The sequence below is a fragment of the Amblyomma maculatum genome, chromosome 1 (genome assembly GCF_055883805.1).
Source record: "Amblyomma maculatum isolate TAMU_Amacu chromosome 1, ASM5588380v1, whole genome shotgun sequence".
Taxonomy (NCBI): domain Eukaryota; kingdom Metazoa; phylum Arthropoda; class Arachnida; order Ixodida; family Ixodidae; genus Amblyomma; species Amblyomma maculatum.
This window is the reverse complement of record NC_139344.1, coordinates 52,454,093-52,473,095: the sequence shown is the minus strand read 5'-3', so window position 1 is coordinate 52,473,095 and position 19,003 is coordinate 52,454,093. Positions and strand designations below refer to the sequence as shown.

The window sequence follows — 19,003 nt, the reverse complement described above, 5'->3', positions numbered from 1 at the left end:
AGTCACAGCGACCATCCGGAAGATGGGTAGTTGGGCGCGAGGAGAGCGCGCCTCAGCAGTGAAGGCACAGCGACCGTCCGGCAGATGGGCGGTTGGGTGGGAGGACAGGTCGCCTCAGCAGTGAAGGCACAGCGACCGTCCGGCAGATGTGCAGTTTGGTGGGAATACAGGGCGCCTCAGCAGCGAAGTCACAGCGACCGTCCGGCAGATGGGCGGTTGTGTGGGAGGACAGGTCGCCTTAGCAGTGAAGGCACAGCGACCGTCCGGCAGATGTGCAGTTCGGTGGGAGGACAGGTCGCCTCAGCAGTGAAGGCACAGCGACCGTCCGGCAGATGTGCAGTTCGGTGGGAATACAGGGCGCCTCAGCAGCGAAATCACAGCGACCATCCGGAAGATGGGTAGTTGGGCGCGAGGAGAGGGCGCCTCAGCAGTGAAGGCACAGCGACCGTCCGGCAGATGGGCGGTTGGATGGGAGGACAGGTCGCCTCAGCAGTGAAGGCACAGTGACCGTCCGGCAGATGTGCAGTTCGGTGGGAATACAGGGCGCCTCAGGAGCGAAGTCACAGCGACCATCCGGAAGATGGGTAGTAGGGTGGGAGGACAGGCCGCCACAGCCGTGAAGGCACAGCGACCGTCCGGCAGATGGGCAGTTCGGTGGGAATACAGGGCGCCTCAGAAGTGAAGGCACAGCGACCGTCCGGCAGATGGGCGGTTGGGTGGGAGGAGAGGTCGCCTCAGCAGTGAAGGCACAGCGACCGTCCGGCAGATGTGCAGTTCGGTGGGAATACAGGGCGCCTCAGCAGCGAAGTAGCAGCGACCATCCGGAAGATGGGTAGTTGGGCGCGAGGAGAGGGCGCCTCAGCAGTGAAGGCACAGCGACCGTCCGGCAGATGGGCGGTTGGGTGGGAGGACAGGTCGCCTTAGCAGTGAAGGCACAGCAACCGTCTGGCAGATGTGCAGTTCGGTGGGAATACAGGGCGCCTCAGCAGCGAAGTCACAGCGACCATCCGGAATATTAGTAGTTGGGCGCGAGGAGAGCGCGCCTCAGCAGTGAAGGCACAGCGACCGTCCGGCAGATGGGCGGTTGGGTGGGAGGACAGGTCGCCTTAGCAGTGAAGGCACAGCGACCGTCCGGAAGATGGGTTGTTGGGCGCGAGGAGAGGGCGCCTCAGCAGTGAAGGCACAGCGACCATCCGGAAGATGGGTTGTTGGGCGCGAGGAGAGGGCGCCTCAGCAGTGAAGGCACAGCGACCGTCCGGCAGATGGGCGGTTGGGTGGGAGGACAGGTCGCCTCAGCAGTGAAGGCACAGCGACCGTCCGGCAGATGTGCAGTTCGGTGGGAATACAGGGCGCCTCAGCAGCGAAGTCACAGCGACCATCCGGAAGATGGGTAGTTGGGCGCGAGGAGAGCGCGCCTCAGCAGTGAAGGCACAGCGACCGTCCGGCAGATGGGCGGTTGGGTGGGAGAACAGGTCGCCTCAGCAGTGAAGGCACAGTGACCGTCCGGCAGATGTGCAGTTCGGTGGGAATACAGGGCGCCTCAGCAGCGAAGTCACAGCGACCATCCGGAAGATGGGTAGTTGGGCGCGAGGAGAGCGCGCCTCAGCAGTGAAGGCACAGCGACCATCCGGAAGATGGGTAGTTGGGCGCGAGGAGAGGGCGCCTCAGCAGTGAAGGCACAGCGACCGTCCGGCAGATGGGCGGTTGGGTGGGAGGACAGGTCGCCTCAGCAGTGAAGGCACAGCGACCGTCCGGCAGATGTGCAGTTCGGTGGGAATACAGGGCGCCTCAGCAGCGAAGTCACAGCGACCATCCGGAAGATGGGTAGTTGGGTGGGAGGACAGGTCGCCTCAGCAGTGAAGGCACAGCGACCGTCCGGCAGATGTGCAGTTCGGTGGGAATACAGCGCGCCTCAGCAGTGAAGGCACAGCGACCGTCCGGCAGATGGGCGGTTGGGTGGGAGGACAGGTCGCCTCAGCAGTGAAGGCACAGCGACCGTCCGGCAGATGTGCAGTTCGGTGGGAATACAGGGCGCCTCAGCAGCAAAGTAGCAGCGACCATCCGGAAGATGGGTAGTTGGGCGCGAGGAGAGGGCGCCTCAGCAGTGAAGGCACAGCGACCGTCCGGCAGATGGGCAGTTGGGTGGGAGGACAGGTCGCCTCAGCAGCGAAGTCACAGCGACCATCCGGAAGATGGGTAGTTGGGCGCGAGGAGAGGGCGCCTCAGCAGTGAAGGCACAGCGACCGTCCTGCAGATGGGCAGTTGGGTGGGAGGACAGGTTGCCTCAGCAGTGAAGGCACAGCGACCGTCCGGCAGATGGGCGGTTGGGTGGGAGGACAGGTCGCCTCAGCAGTGAAGGCACAGCGACCGTCCGGCAGATGTGCAGTTCGGTGGGAATACATGGCGCCTCAGGAGCGAAGTCACAGCGACCATCCGGAAGATGGGTAGTTGGGCGCGAGGAGAGGGCGCCTCAGCAGTGAAGGCACAGCGACCGTCCGGCAGATGGGCGGTTGGGTGGGAGGACAGGTCGCCTCAGCAGTGAAGGCATAGCGACCGTCCGGCAGATGTGCAGTTCGGTGGGAATACAGGGCGCCTCAGCAGCGAAGTCACAGCGACCATCCGGAAGATGCGTAGTTGGGCGCGAGGAGAGGGCGCCTCAGCAGTGAAGGCACAGCGACCGTCCGGCAGATGGGCGGTTGGGTGGGAGGACAGGTCGCCTCAGCAGTGAAAGCACAGCGACCGTCCGGCAGATGTGCAGTTCGGTGGGAATACAGGGCGCCTCAGCAGCGAAGTCACAGCGACCATCCGGAAGATGGGTAGTTGGGCGCGAGGAGAGGGCGCCTCAGCAGTGAAGGCACGGCGACCATCCTGCAGATGGGCAGTTGGGTGGGAGGACAGGTCGCCTCAGCAGTGAAGGCACAGCGACCGTCCGGCAGATGGGCGGTTGGGTGGGAGGACAGGTCGCCTCAGCAGTGAAGGCACAGCGACCGTCCGGCAGATGTGCAGTTCGGTGGGAATACAGGGCGCCTCAGCAGCGAAGTCACAGCGACCATCCGGAAGATGTGTAGTTGGGCGCGAGGAGAGCGCGCCTCAGCAGTGAAGGCACAGCGACCGTCCGGGAGATGGGCGGTTGGATGGGAGGACAGGTCGCCTTAGCAGTGAAGGCACAGCGACCGTCCGGCAGATGTGCAGTTCGGTGGGAGGACAGGTCGCCTTAGCAGTGAAGGCACAGCAACCGTCCGGCAGATGTGCAGTTTGGTGGGAATACAGGGCGCCTCAGGAGCGAAGTCACAGCGACCATCTGGAAGATGGGTAGTTGGGTGGGAGGACAGGCCGCCTCAGCAGTGAAGGCACAGCGACCGTCCGGCAGATGTGCAGTTCGGTGGGAATACAGGGCGCCTCAGAAGTGAAGGCACAGCGACCGTCCGGCAGATGGGCGGTTGTGTGGGAGGACAGGTCGCCTCAGCAGTGAAGGCACAGCGACCGTCCGGCAGATGTGCAGTTCGGTGGGAATACAGGGCGCCTCAGCAGCGAAGTAGCAGCGACCATCCGGAAGATGGGTAGTTGGGCGCGAGGAGAGGGCGCCTCAGCAGTGAAGGCACAGCGACCGTCCGGCAGATGGGCGGTTGGGTGGGAGGACAGGTCGCCTTAGCAGTGAAGGCACAGCGACCGTCCGGCAGATGTGCAGTTCGGTGGGAATACAGGGCGCCTCAGCAGCGAAGTCACAGCGACCATCCGGAAGATGGGTAGTTGGGCGCGAGGAGAGCGCGCCTCAGCAGTGAAGGCACAGCGACCGTCCGGCAGATGTGCAGTTCGGTGGGAATACAGGGCGCCTCAGCAGCGAAGTCACAGCGACCATCCGGAAGATGGGTAGTTGGGCGCGAGGAGAGCGCGCCTCAGCAGTGAAGGCACAGCGACCGTCCGGCAGATGGGCGGTTTGGGTGGGAGGACAGGTCGCCTTAGAAGTGGAGGCACAGCGACCGTCCGGCTGATGTGCAGTTCGGTGGGAATACAGGGCGCCTCAGCAGCGAAGTCACAGCGACCATCCGGAAGATGGGTAGTTGGGCGCGAGGAGAGGGCGCCTCAGCAGTGAAGGCACAGCGACCGTCCTGCAGATGGGCAGTTGGGTGGGAGGACAGGTCGCCTCAGCAGTGAAGGCACAGCGACCGTCCGGCAGATGGGCGGTTGGGTGGGAGGACAGGTCGCCTCAGCAGTGAAGGCACAGCGACCGTCCGGCAGATGTGCAGTTCGGTGGGAATACAGGGCGCCTCAGCAGCGAAGTCACAGCGACCATCCGGAAGATGGGTAGTTGGGCGCGAGGAGAGGGCGCCTCAGCAGTGAAGGCACAGCGACCGTCCGGCAGATGGGCGGTTGGGTGGGAGGACAGGTCGCCTCAGCAGTGAAGGCATAGCGACCGTCCGGCAGATGTGCAGTTCGGTGGGAATACAGGGCGCCTCAGCAGCGAAGTCACAGCGACCATCCGGAAGATGCGTAGTTGGGCGCGAGGAGAGGGCGCCTCAGCAGTGAAGGCACAGCGACCGTCCGGCAGATGGGCGGTTGGGTGGGAGGACAGGTCGCCTCAGCAGTGAAGGCACAGCGACCGTCCGGCAGATGTGCAGTTCGGTGGGAATACAGGGCGCCTCAGCAGCGAAGTCACAGCGACCATCCGGAAGATGGGTAGTTGGGCGCGAGGAGAGGGCGCCTCAGCAGTGAAGGCACGGCGACCATCCTGCAGATGGGCAGTTGGGTGGGAGGACAGGTCGCCTCAGCAGTGAAGGCACAGCGACCGTCCGGCAGATGTGCAGTTCGGTGGGAATACAGGGCGCCTCAGCAGCGAAGTCACAGCGACCATCCGGAAGATGGGTAGTTGGGCGCGAGGAGAGGGCGCCTCAGCAGTGAAGGCACAGCGACCGTCCGGGAGATGGGCGGTTGGATGGGAGAACAGGTCGCTTTAGCAGTGAAGGCACAGCGACCGTCCGGCAGATGTGCAGTTCGGTGGGAGGACAGGTCGCCTTAGCAGTGAAGGCACAGCAACCGTCCGGCAGATGTGCAGTTCGGTGGGAATACAGGGCGCCTCAGGAGCGAAGTCACAGCGACCATCTGGAAGATGGGTAGTTGGGTGGGAGGACAGGCCGCCTCAGCAGTGAAGGCACAGCGACCGTCCGGCAGATGTGCAGTTCGGTGGGAATATAGGGCGCCTCAGAAGTGAAGGCACAGCGACCGTCCGGCAGATGGGCGGTTGTGTGGGAGGACAGGTCGCCTCAGCAGTGAAGGCACAGCGACCGTCCGGCAGATGTGCAGTTCGGTGGGAATACAGGGCGCCTCAGCAGCGAAGTAGCAGCGACCATCCGGAAGATGGGTAGTTGGGCGCGAGGAGAGGGCGCCTCAGCAGTGAAGGCACAGCGACCGTCCGGCAGATGGGCGGTTGGGTGGGAGGACAGGTCGCCTTAGCAGTGAAGGCACAGCGACCGTCCGGCAGATGTGCAGTTCGGTGGGAATACAGGGCGCCTCAGCAGCGAAGTCACAGCGACCATCCGGAAGATGGGTAGTTGGGCGCGAGGAGAGCGCGCCTCAGCAGTGAAGGCAGAGCGACCGTCCGGCAGATGGGCGGTTGGGTGGGAGGACAGGTCGCCTTAGCAGTGAAGGCACAGCGACCGTCCGGCAGATGTGCAGTTCGGTGGGAATACAGGGCGCCTCAGCAGCGAAGTCACAGCGACCATCCGGAAGATGGGTAGTTGGGCGCGAGGAGAGCGCGCCTCAGCAGTGAAGGCACAGCGACCATCCGGAAGATGGGTAGTTGGGCGCGAGGAGAGGGCGCCTCAGCAGTGAAGGCACAGCGACCGTCCGGCAGATGGGCGGTTGGGTGGGAGGACAGGGCGCCTCAGCAGTGAAGGCACAGCGACCGTCCGGCAGATGTGCAGTTCGGTGGGAATACAGGGCGCCTCAGCAGCGAAGTCACAGCGACCATCCGGAAGATGGGTAGTTGGGTGCGAGGAGAGGGCGCCTCAGCAGTGAAGGCACAGCGACCGTCCGGCAGATGGGCAGTTGGGTGGGAGGACAGGTCGCCTCAGCAGTGAAGGCACAGCGACCGTCCGGCAGATGGGCGGTTGGGTGGGAGGACAGGTCGCCTCAGCAGTGAAGGCACAGCGACCGTCCGGCAGATGTGCAGTTCGGTGGGAATACAGGGCGCCTCAGCAGTGAAGGCACAGCGACCGTCCGGCAGATGGGCAGTTGGGTGGGAGGACAGGTCGCCTCAGCAGTGAAGGCACAGCGACCGTCCAGCAGATGGGCGGTTGGGTGGGAGGACAGGTCGCCTCAGCAGCGAAGTCACAGCGACCATCCGGAAGATGGGTAGTTGGGCGCGAGGAGAGGGCGCCTCAGCAGTGAAGGCACAGCGACCGTCCTGCAGATGGGCAGTTGGGTGGGAGGACAGGTCGCCTCAGCAGTGAAGGCACAGCGACCGTCCGGCAGATGGGCGGTTGGGTGGGAGGACAGGTCGCCAGCAGTGAAGGCACAGCGACCGTCCGGCAGATGTGCAGTTCGGTGGGAATACAGGGCGCCTCAGCAGCGAAGTCATAGCGACCATCCGGAAGATGGGTAGTTGGGCGCGAGGAGAGGGCGCCTCAGCAGTGAAGGCAGAGCGACCGTCCGGCAGATGGGCGGTTGGGTGGGAGGACAGGTCGCCTCAGCAGTGAAGGCACAGCGACCTTCCGGCAGATGTGCAGTTCGGTGGGAATACAGGGCGCCTCAGCAGCGAAGTCACAGCGACCATCCGGAAGATGGGTAGTTGGGCGCGAGGAGAGGGCGCCTCAGCAGTGAAGGCACAGCGACCGTCCGGCAGATGGGCGGTTGGGTGGGAGGACAGGTCGCCTCAGCAGTGAAGGCACAGCGACCGTCCGGCAGATGTGCAGTTCGGTGGGAATACAGGGCGCCTCAGCAGCGAAGTCACAGCGACCATCCGGAAGATGGGTAGTTGGGCGCGAGGAGAGGGCGCCTCAGCAGTGAAGGCACAGCGACCGTCCTGCAGATGGGCAGTTGGGTGGGAGGACAGGTCGCCTCAGCAGTGAAGGCACAGCGACCGTCCGGCAGATGGGCGGTTGGGTGGGAGGACAGGTCGCCTCAGCAGTGAAGGCACAGCGACCGTCCGGCAGATGTGCAGTTCGGTGGGAATACAGGGCGCCTCAGCAGCGAAGTCACAGCGACCATCCGGAAGATGGGTAGTTGGGCGCGAAGAGAGGGCGCCTCAGCAGTGTAGGCACAGCGACCGTCCGGCAGATGGGCGGTTGGGTGGGAGGACAGGTCGCCTCAGCAGTGAAGGCACAGCGACCGCCCGGCAGATGTGCAGTTCGGTGGGAATACAGGGCGCCTCAGCAGCGAAGTCACAGCGACCATCCGGAAGATGGGTAGTTGGGCGCGAGGAGAGGGCGCCTCAGCAGTGAAGGCACAGCGACCGTCCGGCAGATGGGCGGTTGGGTGGGAGGACAGGTCGCCTCAGCAGTGAAGGCACAGCGACCGTCCTGCAGATGTGCAGTTCGGTGGGAATACAGGGCGCCTCAGCAGCGAAGTCACAGCGACCATCCGGAAGATGGGTAGTAGGGCGCGAGGAGAGGGCGCCTCAGCAGTGAAGGCACAGCGACCGTCGGGCAGATGGGCGGTTGGGTGGGAGGACAGGTCGCCTCAGCAGTGAAGGCACAGCGACCGTCCGGCAGATGTGCAGTTTGGTGGGAATACAGGGCGCCTCAGCAGCGAAGTCACAGCGACCATCCGGAAGATGGGTAGTTGGGCGCGAGGAGAGGGCGCCTCAGCAGTGAAGGCACAGCGACCGTCCGGCAGATGGGCGGTTGGGTGGGAGGACAGGTCGCCTCAGCAGTGAAGGCACAGCGACCGTCCGGCAGATGTGCAGTTCGGTGGGAATACAGGGCGCCTCAGCAGCAAAGTCACAGCGACCATCCGGAAGATGGGTAGTTGGGTGGGAGGACAGGTCACCTCAGCAGTGAAGGCACAGCGACCGTCCGGCAGATGGGCGGTTGGGTGGGAGGACAGGTCGCCTCAGCAGTGAAGGCACAGCGACCGTCCGGCAGATGTGCAGTTCGGTGGGAATACAGGGCGCCTCAGCAGCGAAGTAGCAGCGACCATCCGGAAGATGGGTAGTTGGGCGCGAGGAGAGGGCGCCTCAGCAGTGAAGGCACAGCGACCGTCCGGCAGATGGGCAGTTGGGTGGGAGGACAGGTCGCCTCAGCAGTGAAGGCACAGCGACCGTCCGGCAGATGTGCAGTTCGGTGGGAATACAGGGTGCCTCAGCAGCGAAGTCACAGCGACCATCCGGAAGATGGGTAGTTGGGTGCGAGGAGAGGGCGCCTCAGCAGTGAAGGCACAGCGACCGTCCGGCAGATGGGCAGTTGGGTGGGAGGACAGGTCGCCTCAGCAGTGAAGGCACAGCGACCGTCCGGCAGATGGACGGTTGGGTGGCAGGACAGGTCGCCTGAGCAGTGAAGGCACAGCGACCGTCCGGCAGATGTGCAGTTCGGTGGGAATACAGGGCGCCTCAGCAGCGAAGTCACAGCGACCATCCGGAAGATGGGTAGTTGGGTGCGAGGAGAGGGCGCCTCAGCAGTGAAGGCACAGCGACCGTCCGGCAGATGGGCAGTTGGGTGGGAGGACAGGTCGCCTGAGCAGTGAAGGCACAGCGACCGTCCTGTAGATGGGCAGTTGGGTGGGAGGACAGGTCGCCTCAGCAGTGAAGGCACAGCGACCGTCCGGCAGATGGGCGGTTGGGTGGGAGGACAGGTCGCCAGCAGTGAAGGCACAGCGACCGTCCGGCAGATGTGCAGTTCGGTGGGAATACAGGGCGCCTCAGCAGCGAAGTCACAGCGACCATCCGGAAGATGGGTAGTTGGGCGCGAAGAGAGGGCGCCTCAGCAGTGTAGGCACAGCGACCGTCCGGCAGATGGGCGGTTGGGTGGGAGGACAGGTCGCCTCAGCAGTGAAGGCACAGCGACCGTCCGGCAGATGTGCAGTTCGGTGGGAATACAGGGCGCCTCAGCAGCGAAGTCACAGCGACCATCCGGAAGATGGGTAGTTGGGCGCGAGGAGAGGGCGCCTCAGCAGTGAAGGCACAGCGACCGTCCGGCAGATGGGCGGTTGGGTGGGAGGACAGGTCGCCTCAGCAGTGAAGGCACAGCGACCGTCCTGCAGATGTGCAGTTCGGTGGGAATACAGGGCGCCTCAGCAGCGAAGTCACAGCGACCATCCGGAAGATGGGTAGTAGGGCGCGAGGAGAGGGCGCCTCAGCAGTGAAGGCACAGCGACCGTCGGGCAGATGGGCGGTTGGGTGGGAGGACAGGTCGCCTCAGCAGTGAAGGCACAGCGACCGTCCGGCAGATGTGCAGTTTGGTGGGAATACAGGGCGCCTCAGCAGCGAAGTCACAGCGACCATCCGGAAGATGGGTAGTTGGGCGCGAGGAGAGGGCGCCTCAGCAGTGAAGGCACAGCGACCGTCCGGCAGATGGGCGGTTGGGTGGGAGGACAGGTCGCCTCAGCAGTGAAGGCACAGCGACCGTCCGGCAGATGTGCAGTTCGGTGGGAATACAGGGCGCCTCAGCAGCAAAGTCACAGCGACCATCCGGAAGATGGGTAGTTGGGTGGGAGGACAGGTCACCTCAGCAGTGAAGGCACAGCGACCGTCCGGCAGATGGGCGGTTGGGTGGGAGGACAGGTCGCCTCAGCAGTGAAGGCACAGCGACCGTCCGGCAGATGTGCAGTTCGGTGGGAATACAGGGCGCCTCAGCAGCGAAGTAGCAGCGACCATCCGGAAGATGGGTAGTTGGGCGCGAGGAGAGGGCGCCTCAGCAGTGAAGGCACAGCGACCGTCCGGCAGATGGGCAGTTGGGTGGGAGGACAGGTCGCCTCAGCAGTGAAGGCACAGCGACCGTCCGGCAGATGTGCAGTTCGGTGGGAATACAGGGTGCCTCAGCAGCGAAGTCACAGCGACCATCCGGAAGATGGGTAGTTGGGTGCGAGGAGAGGGCGCCTCAGCAGTGAAGGCACAGCGACCGTCCGGCAGATGGGCAGTTGGGTGGGAGGACAGGTCGCCTCAGCAGTGAAGGCACAGCGACCGTCCGGCAGATGGACGGTTGGGTGGCAGGACAGGTCGCCTGAGCAGTGAAGGCACAGCGACCGTCCGGCAGATGTGCAGTTCGGTGGGAATACAGGGCGCCTCAGCAGCGAAGTCACAGCGACCATCCGGAAGATGGGTAGTTGGGTGCGAGGAGAGGGCGCCTCAGCAGTGAAGGCACAGCGACCGTCCGGCAGATGGGCAGTTGGGTGGGAGGACAGGTCGCCTGAGCAGCGAGGTCACAGCGACCATCCGGAAGATGGGTAGTTGGGCGCGAGGAGAGGGCGCCTCAGCAGTGAAGGCACAGCGACCGTCCGGCAGATGGGCGGTTGGGTGGGAGGACAGGTCGCCTCAGCAGTGAAGGCACAGCGACCGTCCGGCAGATGTGCAGTTCGGTGGGAATACAGGGCGCCTCAGCAGCGAAGTCACAGCGACCATCCGGAAGATGGGTAGTTGGGCGCGAGGAGAGGGCGCCTCAGCAGTGAAGGCACAGCGACCGTCCTGCAGATGGGCAGTTGGGTGGGAGGACAGGTCGCCTCAGCAGTGAAGGCACAGAGACCGCCCGGCAGATGGGCGGTTGGGTGGGAGGACAGGTCGCCTCAGCAGTGAAGGCACAGCGACCGTCCGGCAGATGTGCAGTTCGGTGGGAATACAGGGCGCCTCAGCAGCGAAGTCACAGCGACCATCCGGAAGATGGGTAGTTGGGCGCGAGGAGAGGGCGCCTCAGCAGTGAAGGCACAGCGACCGTCCGGCAGATGGGCGGTTGCGTGGGAGGACAGGGTGCCTCAGCAGTGAACGCACAGCGACCGTCCGGCAGATGTGCAGTTCGGTGGGAATACAGGGCGCCTCAGCAGCGAAGTCACAGTGGCCATCCGGAAGATGGGTAGTTGGGCGCGAGGAGAGGGCGCCTCAGCAGTGAAGGCACAGCGACCGTCCGGCAGATGGGCGGTTGGGTGGGAGGACAGGTCGTCTCAGCAGTGAAGGCACAGCGACCGTCCGGCAGATGTGCAGTTCGGTGGGAATACAGGGCGCCTCAGCAGCGAAGTCACAGCGACCATCCGGAAGATGGGTAGTTGGGCGCGAGGAGCGGGCGCCTCAGCAGTGAAGGCACAGCGACCGTCCGGCAGATGGGCAGTTGGGTGGGAGGACAGGTCGCTTCAGCAGTGAAGGCACAGCGACCGTCCGGCAGATGTGCAGTTCGGTGGGAATACAGGGCGCCTCAGCAGCGAAGTCACAGCGACCATCCGGAAGATGTGTAGTTGGGCGCGAGGAGAGGGCGCCTCAGCAGTGAAGGCACAGCGACCGTCCGGCAGATAAGCGGTTGGGTGGGAGGACAGGTCGCCTCAGCAGTGAAGGCACAGCGACCGTCCGGCAGATGTGCAGTTCGGTGGGAATACAGGGCGCCTCAGCAGCGAAGTCACAGCGACCATCCGGAAGATGGGCAGTTGGGCGAGAGGAGAGGGCGCCTCAGCAGTGAAGGCACAGCGACCGTCCGGCAGATGGGCGGTTGGGTGGGAGGACAGGTCGCCTCAGCAGTGAAGGCACAGCGACCGTCCGGCAGATGTGCAGTTCGGTGGGAATACAGGGCGCCTCAGCAGCGAAGGCGCAGCGACCGTCCGGCAGATGGGCAGTCGGGTGGGAGGACAGGTCGCCTCAGCAGTGAAGGCACAGCGACCGTGCGGCAGATGTGCAGTTCGGTGGGAATACAGGGCGCCTCAGCAGCGATGTCACAGCGACCATCCGGAAGATGGGTAGTTGGGCGCGAGGAGAGGGCGCCTCAGCAGTGAAGGCACAGCGACCGTCCGGCAGATGGGCAGTTGGGTGGGAGGACAGGTTGCCTCAGCAGTGAAGGCACAGCGACCGTCCGGCAGATGTGCAGTTCGGTGGGAATACAGGGCGCCTCAGCAGCGAAGTCACAGCGACCATCCGGAAGATGGGCAGTTGGGCGCGAGGAGAGGGCGCCTCAGCAGTGAAGGCACAGCGACCGTCCGGCAGATGGGCGGTTGGGTGGGAGGACAGGTCGCCTCAGCAGTGAAGGCACAGCGACCGTCCGGCAGATGTGCAGTTCGGTGGGAATACAGGGCGCCTCAGCAGCGAAGTCACAGCGACCATCCGGAAGATGGGTAGTTGGGCGCGAGGAGAGGGCGCCTCAGCAGTGAAGGCACAGCGACCGTCCGGCAGATGGGCGGTTGGGTGGGAGGACAGGTCGTCTCAGCAGTGAAGGCACAGCGACCGTCCGGCAGATGTGCAGTTCGGTGGGAATACAGGGCGCCTCAGCACCGAAGTCACAGCGACCATCAAGAAGATGGGTCGTGTGGCGCGAGGAGAGGGCGCCTCAGCAGTGAAGGCACAGCGACCGTCCGGCAGATGGGCGGTTGGGTGGGAGGACAGGTCGCCTCAGCAGTGAAGGCACAGCGACCGTCCGGCAGATGTGCAGTTCGGTGGGAATACAGGGCGCCTCAGCAGCGAAGTCACAGCGACCATCCGGAAGATGGGCAGTCGGGCGCGAGGAGAGGGTGCCTCAGCAGTTTAGGCACAGCGACCGTCCTGCAGATGGGCGGTTGGGTGGGAGGACAGGTCGCCTCAGCAGTGAAGGCACAGCGACCGTCCGGCAGATGTGCAGTTCGGTGGGAATACAGGGCGCCTCAGCAGCGAAGTCACAGCGACCATCCGGAAGATGGGTAGTCGGGCGCGAGGAGAGGGCACCTCAGCAGTGAAGGCACAGCGACCGTCCGGCAGATGGGCGGTTGGGTGGGAGGACACGTCGCCTCAGCAGTGAAGGCACAGCGACCGTCCGGCAGATGTGCAGTTCGGTGGGAATACAGGGCGCCTCAGCAGCGAAGTCACAGCGACCATCAAGAAGATGGGTAGTGTGGCGCGAGGAGAGGGCGCCTCAGCAGTGAAGGCACAGCGACCGTCCGGCAGATGGGCGGTTGGGTGGGAGGACAGGTCGCCTCAGTAGTGAAGGCACAGCGACCGTCCGGCAGATGTGCAGTTCGGTGGGAATACAGGGCGCCTCAGCAGCGAAGTCACAGCGACCATCCGGAAGATGGGTAGTTGGGCGCGAGGAGAGGGCGCCTCAGCAGTGAAATTACAACGACCGTCCGGCAGATGAATGAACTCCTTTTGCAGAAACCTAGGCGTAACGCGCCTCGGGCCTATGCTCTGCCCCGGATGAGCAAGGCACCCGGTCAGTGCCAACGGGGCAGCTAACAAGTGTTCTACTCGCGCTCTGACGTCGGACACGGGCTGCAGGGTCGCGCGCGCACGATCACGACCATCTTCTCGTGACATGTGCTGCTTCGTCCACTTCGCCTCCGAAGTATAATTTGGCAAAGTTATTAGTCGTATTCGACACTGTCGACTGTGGCTCCGCCCCAATCCAAAGTCTCATTCCTGACAATGTTGGAAAATAAATTCAAAAATAAAGCGGAATGAGAAAATGCCTGCACCTGCGGAGCATCAACAGGCTTAAGCCAATCAAAATAAAATGAATAGGGCCCAGTCGGCCAAAATTTTATTTTGGTGGGAAAAAGCCAATTGAAAAAATAAATGTGGGCACGGTAACGTATCTGTGTCCGAAGGGCTCAGCGAGCACAGAGGGTGGGCAATCCTCACAGAGCTGGTGTATTTTCAGGTTGTTTTTTTTCAATAGAAGTGCCCGAATAAGTGACACACACACACCAAAAAAAAATTGAAATTGAAAGAAATAAGAAAAAATGATAATAAAAGAATGAAAGTAAATAAATAAATAAATAAAAGAAAAAAAAATTTAAAGTTTTATTTAGGACCTGAGATTGAAAATAAATAAAATAAAAGGTAATAAATAAATGCATAAATGAAAAGACAGGTGGGATATCTTTTGCGATGCAGGTGTTCTGGAGTTGTGAGGTCCAATCTGTAAGAAAGAGGAAAAGAGCAAAAAAGACGGAGCAAGACGTACAAGACAGTACAATGGACATGATGTATACTTAATATTTGGAAGAAAAGGATATAGGAAGTACTAGTGTTAATATCTATATAAATACCTTAGCTCTTTACAATATTTGCAATAAATACCCTGTACAATATGTACAAATATGTACATTTTTTGCAATGAATAAACAATGTAGTAAAATTAGGTGCTCTGTACAATATGTACTGTATTTACAATAAATATCCTGTACAATATGTACAAAATATGTACAATATTTACAATAAATATTTTGTACGATATGTACAAAATATGTACAATATTTGCAATAGAAAAAAAAGGTAGTAGAAGTTAATAATAGAAGAAGTAAAGAAAAAAAATTAACCTAACATAGTAACTGCTGCACTTCTCCATTCCGGAGAAGGCTGACATAAATGTCAACCTCATGTGGCCTGAATGGCCCTCCCCGGAAATGGAAAAAGTGCAGCTACATTCTTCGTGCTCTTGTTCGTGTATATTCAGGTAAATTGGCACTGATAATTGAAACTATGCGCATCAGTAATGCGCAACATCTCTTGTTGTCGAGCCAACGTCTCCAATTGGCTGTTGGTTGGTCATTTGGCATATGTGGTAGTTGTGAAACTACGTTTGATGTAATTGGGGCATGATGTTAAATAGTGGGAGACGTCCCCGTCCGCATAACCGCACGGGCAAGCTGCCGAGGCAGCGAGTCCAAATCGGTTAAAATATGCCGGGAATCGACCGTGTCCCGTTAACAGTGTAACTAAAGGTTTTGCCGGAGGGAAATTTAGGGGTATGTTAAACACATTAGGGATCCAATTGTAAATTAAAGTATGGTCATTGTTTTCCCGCCACCAGGCCTGCCATTTCGCTTTCACTGATCTTTTGAAATTTGTGCGTACTGAATTTTTGCATATAGCAGAATGCCGAATTCGAATTGATTTATAGGCGTTTGACGCAATTATATCTGCTATTTAATTCCCTTCGATGCCCGAGTGGGCTAGGACATGAAATAGTTTTATAATGCGAACAGTGGCGACCGTTTTCAAAAGTTGCTTAATAGTATTAATTTTTGGGTCTAATGTAAAATAATTTGAAAGGGCTTTGAGGAGTGAAAGAGAATCCGTGTAGATGTAGACAGGTGTTCGTCCACTGTGATTCTTCACAAACCTCAATGCCTCTTCAAATGCTATTTTTTCGGCGCAATACGCGCTGTTGGCCAATTCGACCCTAAACCGGCCTACTGACAAAATTCGGCCGGTTTGTGTGAATGCTACGAACGCAGAACCTGCAGCCGTGGAAGTATATGAACCGTCCGTGAAGACATGGAGCGCCGGCAGCAACGTCTTCGCCGCCGCCGCAACCATGTCCAAACGGACATGTTCAAAAGAAATTACTTCCGACGGATGTTGAAGCGCTTCATCAAAAGGGGAAACTATCTCCGAGGCAAGATACGAATTTTGGCCGAATGTGGTATCCAATCGTAATACGAATAGTCTAAACTCCGCGTTTAACCTATCAAGGTCAAACTGTAACGGAGCCGCATGCATTAAAATTTGTAGAGCCTTCGTGCTTGTTGGGGAGTAAGCTCCGGCCAACGCCATTAGCGGAGCTCGCTGCACAGTTATAAGTCTTGCACGGAGTCCCGAGTGGGGACACTCAGTCCACCACACAGGTGAGGCATAAGTTAGAGTTGGCAGAATGACTTGATTGTATAGCCTTCTGAGTTGCTCCGGTGCCAACGTGCCACTCATGCGCACAAGGGTTCCAAGACGCGCAGCAAGCATCTCGGCGCGCTCCTTGAGATATTCGCCATGAGGTATGAACGACAGGGTGCGGTCTATGAAGACTCCCAGTACGCGGACAGACTGTCTGAACTTCAGACAGACGCCGTCCAGGCGAACGGTTGGTGGCGTGCGCCCCATGCCCCCTCTCGGAGGAGAAAACAGGACGCACTCCGTCTTCTGAGCGCAGATGGTTACCCTGGCGTTCGCCGCCCATGTCGTCACTCGTCCGAGTGCATCTTCTGCCAAGGTCTGTAGAACCTTTCTGCCCGAGCCAGGCACAAGAACGACTACGTCGTCTGCATAAGCCTGGAGCGACACGCCCTCTGGCATCGGCTGCTCTAGCAAGCCACGCACCACTATAGACAGTTTCAATGTTTGTAAACAAACCGCGCTTGGCGCTGATTGGCTTCCCCGAGTAAACTTCCGGCACAAGTACTTCCGGCATGCCTTCGCAGCGCGACTAGCTGCTTGATGCAATGTGCGGCTCTGTTATTTTCTTCCGTGCGCGACGCTGCAGCAGTTTGGTGTACCGTGATGTCGAGTGAGTATTTTAAGAAGCTTGACACGCAGACACAGAACCGATATCGAGAGAAACTGACGTTCAAGGGCGAAGAGCTTCCCGACCCACTCGACGATGCCGCGCGGTTCGCGTTCACGTCAGGTTCGCGCAACCTTCCACCTGTCACAGTGACAGACATTTTCGTATACCTGGTTGAAGGAGTCTGTTTCTACACAAAGGAACAGTTTAAAAGCCACAAAATGAGTGCAGCTTACAACGCATTCCTAAGTGGAAAGGTGAAGCGGCTGAAGTCGTTCAGAGCAGGCGAGCGTGGCGGCGGTGTGGTTCTCGTTGCGGCCACTGTGGACGCAAGCCAAACGCTTACGAAGTCTTACGAAGCGTGGTGTGTTGTCAAAGATGACGGGAATGTTGAGACTGCTCACTGCACCTGCATGGCGGGGTAAGTACTACACGCTCCGTATTTGGCTGCTTCGGCCGCTTCCTACTGACAGTGCTGGTGTCGGGTTGTCTGTTTCTTTGTGTCGCGGAAACAAAGTTGTGGCGCGATAACGCGCTAGTGAAAATACTTAGATAACGTGACGAGAATATCGCATTGACCGCGGCTACTTTATAATACTAGAGTGCTTCCATAGTCCTGTCACAAATTTTTCTGCAGTGGTCTTTGCAAGAAACTCAGTCCCGAAATGCACTGTTTTCATTAGCACTTTAGGCTATTCTTGGCTCATGCTGCCCGTAGTGTGGGATCATTCTTGCGTACAGGAGGAAAGGTTTAAGGGACAAGGGGGAAAAATTCAGTATCCTGTAATGTCCCATAGCATGCAGCGCGTTATGCCAGCGTGTTTTTTCATGTCCCGTGGGTTGCACTGTTTTCCCTTCTACATGTTTCCATCTTAGGAAACGTATCCAGTCAACCTAGGACACAGCTTTGCTGGTGATTTCATGGCTGTTAGCATGTTGCTATCGTTGCCATTCGCCATGCTTCTTCTTTAACACATTTCAAGTTATTGGCTTCTTTCTCTAAGATGGAAAACAGCACAGAACCACACAGAGGACAAAAACAGGAAAACTAAACGCAGGCGCTAACAACCCGAGGCTAGCAACAACTCTTGATAAGTTTTTTCCTTGTGCTTTGTGAGTTGCTGATAAGCATGTGTCCACTACTTTAACTTGCAGCCTCGGAGAATGTTGCACGCATGTTGCTTCACTGCTCTTCAGCATTCAAGCGAATGTGCACTACAGTGATGCATCACCAACTGATGTCCAGTGCAAGTGGATTGAGGTGACCCGAAGGAGCAGAGTAGGTATTTTTCCTTTCCTCTGCATCAACAAATAGTGCAGAAACAAGGATTAAACACTAAATTTCTTGCAGCCAGCACCAGTTAGCAACATCAAGTTCTTCAAGCCCAAAGTGGGTCATCCGGCTCCTGAGATTGTCCCAAGACCCCAAAAAACAATACCAAATTGAAGCAATGATGAGGTTCGCAGCTTCATGCAGCAAGTCAAGGTGAATCCTTATATTCAATATCCTTTATTTTGTCTTCTTTGGTTTACATTGATTCCTTTATCTGCTCTTACAGAGGTTTGCACCAAACACACTGCTGCTGAATTCACTGACAGACAGTGAAGAGACTGATTCTGCCCCCGAGTCAAGTGAAGCTGCTGCTGCCCAAGAATCCAAAGAATCAGCCGTGTCCGAACAATCAGCCTTGCATTTTCCACTGCAAGCTGTGTATGGTGACAGTAACTTGCTAACAGCGAAACAAGTGTAGATGTCGCATGCACACTGCATTGAGATTGAACAGACAACTCGTGGCCAGTCAAAGAACACGACATGGAAGGAAGAGCGCCGAGGCAGGATTACTGCCTCTGTGTTATACCGTGTAACAAGATGTAAAACAGGGGCAGAAGGTCTTGTTGCTGAAATTATGGGTTATGTTAAGGCACCACATGTGCCAAACCTGCGCTGGGGCTGTGAAGCAGAGCCTCAAGCAAAACAAGCTTTCATTACTCATCAGTCACCGCATCACAGCCAACTTGAAATAAGAGACTGTGGCCTGTTTGTGCTGGAAAGGCTGCCATTCCTGGCAGCAACTCCAGACGCTATTGTTTCCTGTGCATGCTGTGAGAGCGCTGTGCTGGAGGTGAAGTGTCCTGCATCGGCAAAAGGTGCTTCTATTACTGCTAAGCTGGCTTATCTTAATGCTGATTTAAAGCTGAGGCATGACCATGCATACTATACGCAAATACAAGCCCAAATGGCTATTACCAGAATCCGTCGAGCCTACTTCGTAGTGTACACAGGACATTGAGTGCTGGTTGAGGCTATGACGTTTGATGAACACTTCTGGGCAGACACAGAAGCCAGAGCGGAAAGTTTTTTCTTTCAGTACATCTTCCCAGAGCTGCACTCAAAGCAAATTTTAAAGAAGATAGAAAGTGCGAAATCCACGTGCCACTGCCACGGTGCCAAATCTGGACGCATTGTAGAGTGCACTCAATGCCTACACGGTTTTCACCTCAAGTGTGTAAACCTCAAACGCACACCAAAATTGTGGACATGCATAAAGTGTCAAAAGTAAGCAGACTAATGAAACAGTTTAAGTGTTGTTCGATCTGTTGTCCTATTCTGCTGTGACGGCACATTCAAA

The 19,003-nt window shown here is 58.6% G+C and overlaps 2 pseudogenes; one reads left to right on the top strand and one right to left on the bottom strand.

The window, feature by feature from the left end:
- LOC146202375 (protein argonaute-4-like) overlaps positions 1–15,973 on the bottom strand; it is a 169,606-nt pseudogene extending 153,633 nt beyond the window's left edge.
- A 396-nt stretch (positions 15,974–16,369) lies between these two features.
- LOC146202374 (uncharacterized) lies at positions 16,370–18,934 on the top strand (annotated as a pseudogene).
- The last annotated feature ends 69 nt before the right edge of the window (positions 18,935–19,003 follow it).